Raw genomic sequence first — 12,383 nt, forward strand, 5'->3', positions numbered from 1 at the left:
GAGGGTCCTTGAAGGTGCGCTTGGGTGGGAAAAAGATCATTCATCTGTCGTTGCTCAGAAATCCCCCGAAACCCCTTTCCGCTGCCTCGGCCTGCCTCCCGAGGGGGACGAGGGACGCGCCGGGCGAAAACCTGCTAAGACCGCAGGCTGCGGGCGCCGCGTGGGGGACCACGCTCGCGGGAAGCTCCCCGGACCCCGATTCCCCCGGAGCGCGGACCGGGCCTTCCAATCCCCACCTGTCCCGCGTTAGCCAGAAGGCCCCGAAGCGGGAGATTAGGGCAAGAGTTTGGTCTCGTTTATTTCTTACTCCCAAAATAGAAAATGGAAATTTCCCGGTCCGGGTCCCTAAAGGGAGGTGCCAGATCTGTGTTCCTGAGAGACGTTCGCGGGCGACCGGCGGCGGGGCATCCACGTGCCGGCAGGGAGAGCACCCAGCGGGCCCGGAGCGCTCTGGGCTCCTCAGTTCACAGCAACCCCAGGCACCCACCGGCAGCCCTCGGCCATCCCACCCCCTTTGGTTTTGTGAAGAAGTCGCAGGCCTGCTTTGTGGGGTTTCGGGAGGACTGTGCTCGTCCTAAGTTCCACGCCTGCACGCTGTCCCTGTGCTATGCAGGGACACGAAGTGGCAGCTGGGCCTCCTTTTCCCTTCAAGTCCTGCTCGCAGTAACCTTTGGGGAAGGAAGGCCTGCGGCTCTATCGGCCCAAGGACTTTGCTGCAGATGGGTTCGAGTCCACGGGCCTGGGCTGCCGGCAGTGGCAGACAAGGGGCTGGGAGCAGCAACGCCCACGAAGCGCGGCGGGGCGGGTACCCCGGCGGGGAGCTCAGGGGGAGGCTTTCTCTGGGCTAGAAAATGGAGTGCAGAGCTGCCTTAAGCTGCTCTTCTTAGTGACATTAAGCAAGACGTTCAACGGAGCAGAGACGTGTACAGGCTGAGTGCAAAGCTCTGAGCCTGGGTTCCAGAAGTCACCAGAGACAGTCAACTGCGGATTTGTTTTCAGGAAGAAGTAGTAACTGGAGTGTGAGCGTGAGTCCTTGAGAAAAGAGGAAATGAGGGAAGAATTTGATCTGTTTCCCAAATGAAGAAGACCCCCGATTTAAAAGACTACCTAGAAACGGTGCACCTGGCAGTAGCTTGGGCAACCACCAGGAACCGCCACCTTGGAGTCAGAAAAGTGTGGGTTTGAACACCTACAGCCACACTTCTTCCCAGAATCTGAGCTCTGTGGCCTCGTACAAGCTACTTAACCTCTCTGTAAAATGGGCACTTAATAAGGAAGGTTGTTGTAGAGATTAGAGACATGTAATAAGTTATGGCCGTTATTAACTATTTCTTAAGTATGGATTCGAAAGAAATCTTAGGAGGCTTGCCTCTATCAGCATGCACCACCACTCTCACTGGCCGCTCTCCCTGGGGGTGGCACAGTGTCCTTTTGGATCACACCCAGCTCCGAAGATCTTCAGCCCTGCCCCTGGCGTGTCCGAGAACTAGCTAGAATTGTCCAGTTCCTGGGTTATCTATATGGCCAGCCTGACAGAAAGAGAGGAGGAGATGGGGAGGAGAAAGCCGACTCTTGCCTCCAGAAAGGGCCAGCATTGTGGACAGCAGCCCCTGGAGCTGTGGTTAGGAAGGGAGGCAGCTGGAGATGTGTTATTGAGTCCACGTGGGGATGATGCTGGTCAGGGGTTCTGAAACATGACAAGGATGATCCAGGCGTCAGACTACAAGCTAGAAATCCTAGACCTCACCTATATATAGCCAGCGGGTTGAGTTCAGGGGAATTTCAGGGGCAAAATGGTGTTCATTAACTTTTCCCAAGGTTTAAAGGAGACTGGAATGACGCCCTTGGTCTCAGATCAAAGAAACAACACAAAGAAGCACCTGCAAAATGCCAAGCTGAGCCAAGAGAGAAAGGCGGAGGGGGCTGCAGACTCCACAAGGTGGCCCCAGCTGAGGCAATGGAAAAAAAAAAAAAAGACTGTAACCTCTTAGGGCTACAGCCAGCACCAAGCCCTACCCTCGGAGTGGTTGAACTGGCATCACTGGAGCTGGAAACACCCGAGCATTGCGGAGGCCCAGCAATCTGCAGAGGACACGCCCCAGGGCCACAACCCAGCACCACAACCCAGCATGTCTGTGGCGGGAGACTCCAGCCTGGTCCTCTCAGGGTCTGGCGCTTGATAGCTTGGGGAGGTAGAAACTGAGCAGTCTCCAGAGGGGAAGATTCAGCACCCTGCATTTGGCTGGGATTGGAGCTACTTTTTCAACCAGAGTTGTGTTCCACACCCCAGTCATTCCGTTGAAGTAGCTGGCCAGCAGCTTCTGAGTCCCAGACCCAGGGACTCAATACTTTGATCTCCCTGTACTTTGCAGCTTTACAGTGAGGGTGGTTGTATTTGTGTACTTATTTGTGAATTCTAAATATATTTTAGACTTTTCCCCCATCTCTGTCCACATTGACTCCCCCTGGGAACAGAGATTCTCACATCCAAGAGGAAGAAAAGAGTTGATTTCAAGAACCATCAGATAAGGCAGTTCTCCTCCTCAAGCCCTGGCCTATGATTGTTTATAGAGCCCCTACACATAGATGACATGATATGTCCCTGTGCAAAAATTGAAAGCGGTGTGTCAAATAACTTTCTTTTCTGCTCTAAATCAATATCTTCCTACCCTTGCCCTATAAGCTACATCTCTATTGGGTGAGATTGAAACAAAGAAAACCTGATTTAATGCTTAAGTTTATTCTGTGGGGCATTTCCTTAACATGCCAAGGAAGCAAAACTAAACTGCAATTTTGGAAGGAGATTTTGGTAGGGAGGTAGAAAAAGTTTCAATAAAGAGAGGTCACATGGTAAAAGGTCAGAACCCAACAGGACTCAAAAAGGAGAGAGTGAAACATGGAAAGGCCAGCTGGGCCAGCAGGCTGTGGGAGGGTAGGGCTTTTGTGAGGTCCTCTCTGTTGGATAAGCGGGTAATAATTTTTTAAAACGCACTTCAAAGTTGCTGTATTGAAGAAGCTCATTCACTGTCATTCATTCAAACTCCAGTTTTTGTTACATTGTTTGATTACTAGGTGTGTTCTTTCATAAAACTAGAATAGCCTATGGAAAGTTGATTAATTTTAGAAATGTATAACCACTTCTTAAGAAGTAAAATCTGCTTTAATCAAACTGGGATTTTTTAAAAAACTTTTGTGAAGCTTAATTTTTGAATCTACCAGAAGAAAGTGTTCCCTGGGAAATACAGGACTGATTGTGGGAGAGCAGGTCCCCAAGGACAAGGAAAGTCCTTGAGGTTATGACAAATAACTTCGCAAATGTGATTCCTACATGTATGTTTAACATTTCCATTCCCAGGTATTTAACTTGAAATGTATCATTGAGCATAGGGATTGTATGTCAATCCAGTTGTCTGAAAAATATTTTGGAAAAGTTTATAGCTAACTTTTTAATAAGGTAATAGCTTTTCATATGTAGAGCGATTTTATTTTAAAATCTCTTTTCAATCTCCATGTCTCCCAGGGATGAAGGGGGCTTTGATTTAGTCACATTTTACAAAAAAATATTCAAAGCAAAGGAGAACTTCCACTGTCCGCTCCTGAACAAGGAGTTCACTAGCTGTGTGGCCGTTCTCAAGCTTAGGGACCTGAGCTAGAAGGCCAAGCAGGGCAGAAAACTGGAATCAATTATCCTGTGCTCAAAATGTCCAGGACAAATTGGTCTTGTGAGTACTTATGAAGAACTTTCCTAGAAAGGAGGAAAGGTCATTCTCAATTTCAACAGATAATTAAGAATCAGCTTTAAAAGACTAGTGAGGGACAGGGAAGAGAAAACGGGATTATATTTTACCTTGCACCGGGGCAGCAATTGGTAGTGCGGTGGAGTAGAAGAGATTGCATATGTTTGAAAAAGTGGACCTTTTCTTGACTTAAGTTCCAACCTATACATTTTAAAATTAAAACCTCTGGAAATTAATATAAAATAACTATAAACTATTGACGGATTAGATTGAATGTCAGAAAGTACGGCTAATTTCGCGCCCGAATTCTGCAGAGAAAAGGAAAGCCAGAGTAACAGTAAAATGCAGAATGCAGAGAAGGGGAAAGAAATGCCTTGCCTTTCCCATTTCCAGCGACCACCACTCCCCGGCTCCTAAACAATAAGAGGGAAGGGCTCAGTTACGCACCCAGGGCCATGCCCTTTAGCTTTCCGAGTGACTTTGGATGGAGACACACTTGAAGGAGGCACAGTGCAAAACCAAAGGACATCTGCACCGCTGTGGCCCTCTTAACTAAAAGAAGGGGATACTGGGATCCCACAGTCCTGCCCCTGACTTTCCCCTCGCCCTGCGTTCCACAGGGAAGCATTAAAAAACACCTCAAGCAGAGCTCCAGAATTTGAGTTGTTGGTGGCATCTGAGTTAAAATGCAGAGGGGAAAAGATCTTATTCGAAAGGCAACGACAGCAATCACGTGTATTTTGTAGCTCCCACATTTCACTTTTCCATCCTGTGTATGAGTTGGCAAGTCAGACTGGAGCCCGGTTGACAGCGGGGTCTCTCTCTCTGGCTCTCTCTTTCATCAGATGCTGTGGGCTTCACTTATTTGGAGAAATAATAAACTGGAATTTCCTATTAAGATTACAGGGCAATGACTTTGCTTTTAAAATAAAACGTTAATGTCAATCAAATAAAAGGGGAATATGTAGTTTGGAAAGTGAGAAACCCCAATTATTACCATGCCTGCCACTTTCTGTACACAGCATATGCTCTTAGCTTAAAAAAATCTTTTGCTTTTATTCAGAAACCTAGATCAGCGTCGTTAAAGCCAATTTCTCTTTCTCTCGCTGTTTCTTTCTCTTTTCCTCTCCTTTCAACAGTGGTGTGAAAGTTCAGATATTCTCTGTGGTGAGTAAAAGCTCTGGAAATCAGCTAATGTGCCAACACTGGGAACATATCCAGGCCCATGGTGCGAAACTGGAATATCTGCTGTTGAATTATTATATTTGTCCTTTAGATTTACATCTACGCCTTTGTATTATGTAAATTTCTGAGAAGCTGTGAATCACAAGGTTAGGTAAAGGTAGAGGAACCCACCCCCCACCTCCCCACCCCCGCCCATCCCTCTGTCCGCTTTCACAAGCAACAGGAGCCACCCTATTTAATCTTTGCATGATTCTCGGCCTTGTTGGTTGCTTCTTCCGGCTTTTTACCCCAGACCCAACTTCGGGTCTCCAGACCCTTCCCACCCTCGACCCAGCAAGCGGCTGGGGCCAGTGGCCAATGCACTAGCCCGGTCGCCACTGCTGGCCGCGGTCGTGACTTCAGCCAGCCAGCCAGCCCCTCGAGGTCGCCGAGGGCCACCCGAAGCTGTTCGCGTGTTTTGCCAGCGTTTACAGCGACGCGGGGCGCTTCACGCTTCGCGGTGTTTCCAGGACCCTCATCTTCTGTGAGACTAATGAGAAACTATGAGGACGACCCACTGTTAGTGAAATTCGAAGAATTCACTGCACTTGAGTATAGAGAAGATGGTGGGAAGAGGATAAAATATATAATTTCCAAATTAATTCAAACTAAGAAGGCAATGATTTAACTTGACCTTTGAAACACTAGTAGGATTCCTTAATGATGGATCAAGGCTCTTTCTTCTTCGGATTTTCTCAACGTGGATGTTAGAGCTCAGCTCTTGAAACACGCACAGCACATGTAGACTCTAGTCTGGGAGAGGCCCAAGGGCGGGGAGGGAGGCAAGGGCAGAAGAGCGTCCAACTTCCCCAAGGAAAGGGGCAGCCAGTGGCCGAGTTCCCTGCTCTTCGGGCGCTGTGGAACCAGCTGCAGGACGCCACGGAATATTGCCCTCTGTGGTCGGCCGTTTAATCTTCTCTTTTAGAGGAGACCCACGACTTTGACCCGGAGAAGTCAGGAATCTCCATGAAAGGACAAATTGGAGAATTCTTGGCCAAGTAAGGGAAGGTAGAAGAAAACCATCTTAAACAGGAGAATCTGGTTTTAAAATTCTCTTCTTTCCCTCTCTTTTCAGGAGACCCCACCTCCTTCTAAGCCCAGGCCTAAGGGCTTCAAAGGGAGCATTTGTAGGGAAAGGAGGTGGGCGAAAAAATACATTATATGACAGTGGACATGAAAGGTTTTTGAAGGAGATACTCGGGAGGTGCCCCCGCCCCCCACAACACCCTTTAAAATTGGATTAAGAACGTGTTTTCCGGGAAACTCAACATGACAGGCAAAACTAATAAGATGCTCTCCTTCCTGCTTAGGCGTGCCACACAGCCAGGCCCGTTTTCTTTCACCAGACATCTAGATTAAATGACCCTTCAGTTACACCCAGAGTCGTCAAAGCAAGACTATTAGCGAATGTCTGTTCAAAAACTTTTCAACTAGGAGCTCTCCGCCATCTGTTATTTGGTCTTTTAAACCGGATCCGGCGCCCCCTCCCGAAACTCTCCGGAGCCTCCCTGCCATCTCCCAGCCGTGGGAGCTGGGGGACACGAAGCCGGCCCTGACCCGCGGGGACGCAGAGGGGAGGAGCAGGCTGTCGCGCCCGCGAGGGGCCGCAGGGGCGGGGGAAGTCCGGAGGCCGGAGGTCGCCGGGCCGGATCGCGGGCCGGGCCGCGCGACAGACCCCGCGGGCCGGGCGCTCGGGAGCCCAGCCTGATGCGCACCGCGCAGCCGCGGGCGGGCGGGTCCGGTTGGCGGCCGGTCGCGAGAGTTGCGCCCCAGCTCCCAGCGCCCTCAAGCCTCTCAAGCCACAGCGTCCTGGCCCCTCCGTGGCAATCCACAGCCCGGTCAACCTCCGCCTTGCCAATGCCATTTTAACTGTTTGACTCGCGAGCAACAACCAAGAAGTGGGGAGCCCGGCTGGGGAGAGGTTTTTTCAGCTTTTCTGTTTCACTTAGGGCTTCTGTGAAATGGCCCAGCGCTGGCAACAGAATCTTGTGAACGAGGCGGGGCGCCTCTGCTGTGCCAGCAGCGGGAACGCAGTTCCCCTGGGCGGCAAGGGCCACGGGGCGCCCCGGGCGCCCAGGCCGCCGCGACAATGAAGGCAGAGGCGGCCGAGGGCAGCGGGTCGGCGCGGGGCGCTCCTGGGCCAGAGCGGCTGTCCGCCGGAGTTCAGGAGGTAAATGAGTTTATAAATGGCTCCTAAGAGATTTCTGGCTCGATTTTGATTTACATCTATTGCTTCTCCGTTTTTCTAAGTTCGTCTTTTGTGTTATTTGGATTTCTATTATCGACTTTGATTTCATGGGATCACTTAAGGAAGAAAGTTTGAAAATAACATCAAAACTTCTTTAAACCTCGTGGGGGAGTGTCAAGGAAAGAGTCGCACTGTGTTGAATATGGTTTTTATTTTGACCACAAAATGACTTTAAACTTGTCCGGGGACTGCTGCAAAGCGCCTCAGCCTGTTGCACTAACCAGTGTGTTCTATCATTGTAGGTAAATATATCAACGCAGAGCAAAAGAACATGTTTGGACTCTTCTAATTATTCGCCTCCCAGGTTTCAATAACGCCGCTGTAAATTACAAGCAAAACTTTGCTGGTTTTTGTTGTCTGACATTTTTGCTTCATGAAGAGGTTGGGGAAATTAGGTTGCTTGTTTATAAACTTCTTTTTCCATCAAGTCCGCCCCTGAGTCGTAGCCTCGCAGTCTGGAGGGACACACCTCACAGGCCTGTGGGAATGGGTGAGAAAAATCTCAGCATTAGTGGAGGGACAGGAACAAACGAAGCCCAAGTGATCGCTGCCTGTGTGTAATGCCTGCCCCTCTTTAACAGCTCTCACGTTTGGGCTCCTTATTTCCTTTACAAACTGATTTACTATGTAAATGCTGTTTTAGAAGAATAATTTCACTGGCTTTAAACGAAATCCTAACATAAAAGACATAGTAACAACAAAGGTCCAGAGACAAATAACAAACCGACCTCTCCCTTCTCCATCCCTCTGCCCCACAGAAAGAGAGGTCTCTATGAGTTAACTGACCCTTCCATACTTCTAACCTGTGATACTGTCCTCCACAGGCTACACAAAATTCGCAAGAATTCTTCATTTGCTACCAAACTATCTAAAAGCACACTAGTTGCCTTAAATTTGAATGCGTTGCCCATATGGTTGTTAATGTGCTGAAAAGTTAGTTTTCACTATGTAGTCATTAACTAATCTGAGACACTGGAAAACTCTTTCCTTGAACCTTACAGATCCTTGCTATTTGTGTCCTATTCCATCACCCTGTCTCCATAACACACCAAAAGAAATAACAAAAGACCCATCAGAGATAAAGACTATGAGCAAAACTGTAGAGGAATTTAAAAACACATTTTCTCCTCTAGAAGCATGTTGCCTTTGGTGCTATTTATTAAACCAGAAAAAAATGGATTTGCCTAAATGCCTGGAAGTGTCAGAATAATAATAATGTCTTTTGTCTAACCCTCCTTTAGCTCACTGCAGCTAAAGCTAAGAGAAAGCAGTTTGTTGTTCTTGGTAAAGGAGGGTGGGGATCAGAGATGTTGGACAGGCCCGAAAACCCTAAAAATATGACCAGTGACAAATCAATGCGCTAGGCAGAAGGTTGGAGGAGTTATAATATTTCCCAACAATTTTTTCTTATTTTTTTTTTTAAAAAATCAACAGCATTTTGTGATTTATCAAGGAAGAAGAGAGTAAAGATTACACATTATTTGGTAATTTATGGCTTTATTATATTAGCTTTTATGTCACTTTGCAGTAAATTAATCTTAATCAGAAACTGCATTTGGTTGTGACAGGGACTTGAATAAAAAGCCTGTAAAAATTATGCAAGGTCTCGAGTTATATCAAGAGTATAATTTAGGAAGCATTGAAATAAAAATTAGATTCCTCAGCAAGAGAGAATTTTAAATTATTTTAGAGAAGTAAAACTTTTTTCTTTTTCTTTTTTTTTATTTTCAGAAGGTCTTAACCCAGAGTTTGTTATCTGTCCTTTTTATATCAAGAATTGCTTTGGTTCCCTTAGGATATTTCATACAGGACAAACCATGCACTTAAAACGTGCCTTCCACCAGGATCTAAGGTTATAAATACTGCCTTTCCTTGGTTAGGAAGGGGAGGACCACTTAAATCATCAGCTCTCAACAAAAAAGGGTGGATTATAGGATTCTCCTAGAAAATCCAAAGAAACTATCACAGAGTTTCTCTTTTGCCATTAACAAAACAAACAGGGCTACTTTGCTTTCTTTTTAGTAAATTAAAAATTTTCAGTCTTAAACCGTTTTAGAAGCGTCTTAATTTGCCGAATATACTCTTTTATTGATTTGTTATTTTTAAATATGATTGGAAATAAAACAAAGTACTGGACCGATTTGACAATAAAATGGAAGCCTTTTCTAAATACATTTTGCGTTTTAAGACAAATTCTTAATGGAGATATTATTAAAAAATTAACACATTTTTAGTTAGGTTTTAAATGAGAAAATTAGTAAACATTGGAATATCAAGACCTGGATTTCTAAAGCACCCCTTCAGTCTTTAGGATTAGCAAGCTCAGGGCTATCTCAAAGGAAGGGCATAATTGACATTTTGCCATATTTGTGTTAACTCAAATGACACTTTCAAACACTTGCCAAAAAGACAAATCTTGAAAAGACCTGTGAGAAGCAAACTGTTGAAATATTAACTATATAAAACATATACATCCCTTAGCCAATATTTTTCCTTTTTAGTTTAGCGTACACCAAGGGAGAAATTTACCGAGGTCAAATAAAGGCTCTTTTGTCGTTAAGGAGAAGGGAGGGGGAGGGGAAGAAGGGGAGAGGGAGGGACACGCGACAAACGTAAAACAAACTGGTGCTATTCAGTCAAGAAGGCAGGTAACGCTCCAGAAGCCGGTGAGTTGTACAAGTCAGCTGGGCGTTCCAAAGCTTTCCAGAGCCGGCTGTTTCGTGCTTCTTTTCTCTTTCCTTTCAACCTTGCCCCGTGACGGAGGAGTGCAGCAGGAGGGGGACTTTTCGCTATTGGGAAGAGGCAGGTAGGAAAGGGAACCTGATCCGCCCCAAAAGACAGTAATTAAAGTCTTAACCGCGACCCATCTGTCGTGGGACAGGGACCTCCCTTTCCCCAGCAAAACTGGTCCCGCGCCCTTTGTCCGAGCAGAGAAAAGGAGGAGACAGATTCCACGGCCCCAACAGCAAAAGAAAAGAAAATTTCCAGCTTGCGCGAATCCGTAGTGGCTGCTCCCGGGCCAAGCGCGGCTCCGAAGCGCCGTCCGGGGGTGTAGCGCCTCTTGCCCAGCTCCGCCCAGGTGCTGTGCACTCGCCTCCCGCGCTTCTCCATTGCTGCATTTGTCCTCCCAGCCCGAAGCCACCCCGAGACCTGAAAAGGGGCACTCCCCGGCCTAGCTGCTAAGGCGGGTCGTATTCTGCCAGACCTCTCCCCCATCTGGCCCCTTGGCCGCCTTCAGCTTCCGATAGGACTCGCTCCTCCTCCCCCATTTCTTCAGCAAGTGAGTTTCTCCACCGCTCACCCAGCCACCCTGCCTTGCCGTTAGGCATCTGGTGCGTTCCCAGCCCAAGCTGTCTCCGTTTCCAACCCTCTCGGCTTGCGTGGCAGGGGCGGACCTGACTCTCGAGGAAAGCCAGAGTGGGAGTGGGGCTGAGGGGCCTGGGTCGCTGGCCTGGCCTGTGCTGGGAATGGGACAGACAGGGGTGAAGACTTTGAGGTCCTCCATTTGCGGTCCAACTCCGCATCTTTGGGCGCAATTGGGCAGGGACTCAACAATGCCAGGGTTTCCAGTCCGCCTTCATCCAGCCTTCCACTGCCGACCTTTCCGGGGCTCCTGCAGAAGGACACCCACACCACTCTTGGCCCGATACCTGACATTCGCCACCACCAGTTCCACACTCACCCACTCAAGGGTAACTCACCAGGCAGATGATACCTTGGGCTGCTGCGGGCGGCCACTCACCCGGACGTCCAGGCCCCACCGCCCTGTGCACGCAGCTGTGCGCGCTCTCTTAGCCTCCCAGCGTCTGCTCGCAGCCGCTGCGTTTTCCAACTTCATGCAGCCTCTAGTGCGCGCCTAGCCCGGGGTGTCAGGTCCGGGCGATCTCAAGATTGCAAAGGACTGAGCCGAGGAAGGCGCGCGCCACTGCTACCCGCGCGCTCTGGACCGCGCCTGCCTGAGCGGCGGGAACCCGCACAGTCAGAGCCGCAGCCACTAGCGCTCGACCGCTCAGCCCTGGGAGTTTAGACCGAGAAGCCACACCCGGAGGGCGCCTGGCTGTGGGGCTTTGTAGGGGAATGGTCTCTACGGGCTCTTTGCTAGGCCCAAGCGTAGTTGCAGCCACAAGTCTGGAGCCGGTGTGTCGCTTTGCTAGCCTCTCCGCAGCGCACAGACACCCCGGCTGCTGCCTGCACTGCTTCGGGAGGCATGCGGACTCGGGCAGCCAGGGTGGGAATCAATAAGTTCTGTTTCCCTTCTCCTCTCGGCATTCAGTGTTTAAAATGCTCAGAGACAGCTCTAGCTGAGCGCAGGTACTTAAGAAAGAAATGCTCTTTCCGGGCTCTCAATGGAAACTCACAGAAGCAAGTGTGCGCGTGTATTTGTATGTATCCTGGGTGGGGTCCGACCTGAGTCAAGGTTTCTTGTGGTGAGATACCCGCTTATTCCTTGCAACTCCTCAACTTTGTGGATGGGAATGAGTCTTTCGCATGCCTATTGCCACGGGCATCGCCTTCACAAAACCACAAACACTTAACAAGCCTCCCAAGGCCTTTAATTCTCAGGGGCGTTTTGGGAGGCCAGTTACCTGCTGGCGTCTTCCAAATGGTCCAGACTCGGTTCGGGCCGCGGAGACTCCGGGATTCCGGGAGCGCGCAGCTCCCAGCCCTGGAGGAAGAAAGAGGGCCGCGGAGAAGGTAGCACAGCACGGACCTGAGCCCAGCTCCGGCCCAGCGGAACCAAGCAGGGAAAGCTTGGATTTCGCTGCTGGAGGCTTCCTGGCCAAGGCTTTCTGGAGCTTGGCGTTTAATAAATATAGCCTGGCGTTTGCCCCTGAATTAGACTCCGTTTCCTTATTTAGCCCTTGCACAATGATTTTAGATGATGTCACTTAGAGCTAAACGAGAAAATTGATCTCAGATTTGCTTGGCCTCTAAAGCCTGGTTAAGCAGATTGAGAATTAGAAAGACAGAGGAAGCAAAGGGGGGAGGGGGCTGGAGGGTAGCGAAGTGTGCGCGGGAGAGTGTGTGCGCGGAGGGGAGGGCGCGCCGCGCTGCTGAGAGCGCCCCCGCCTCTTCTGGGCGGGGGAACCTCACTCACCAATGAAAAGTAGTCACTGACTGCAAAGAAAAAAAAAGTTTTTCTGTTGACTGTTGGAAGCGAATTGAGCAATTAT

The sequence above is a fragment of the Propithecus coquereli genome, unplaced genomic scaffold (genome assembly GCF_000956105.1).
Source record: "Propithecus coquereli isolate 6110/MARCELLA unplaced genomic scaffold, Pcoq_1.0 Scaffold4, whole genome shotgun sequence".
Classification (NCBI taxonomy): domain Eukaryota; kingdom Metazoa; phylum Chordata; class Mammalia; order Primates; family Indriidae; genus Propithecus; species Propithecus coquereli.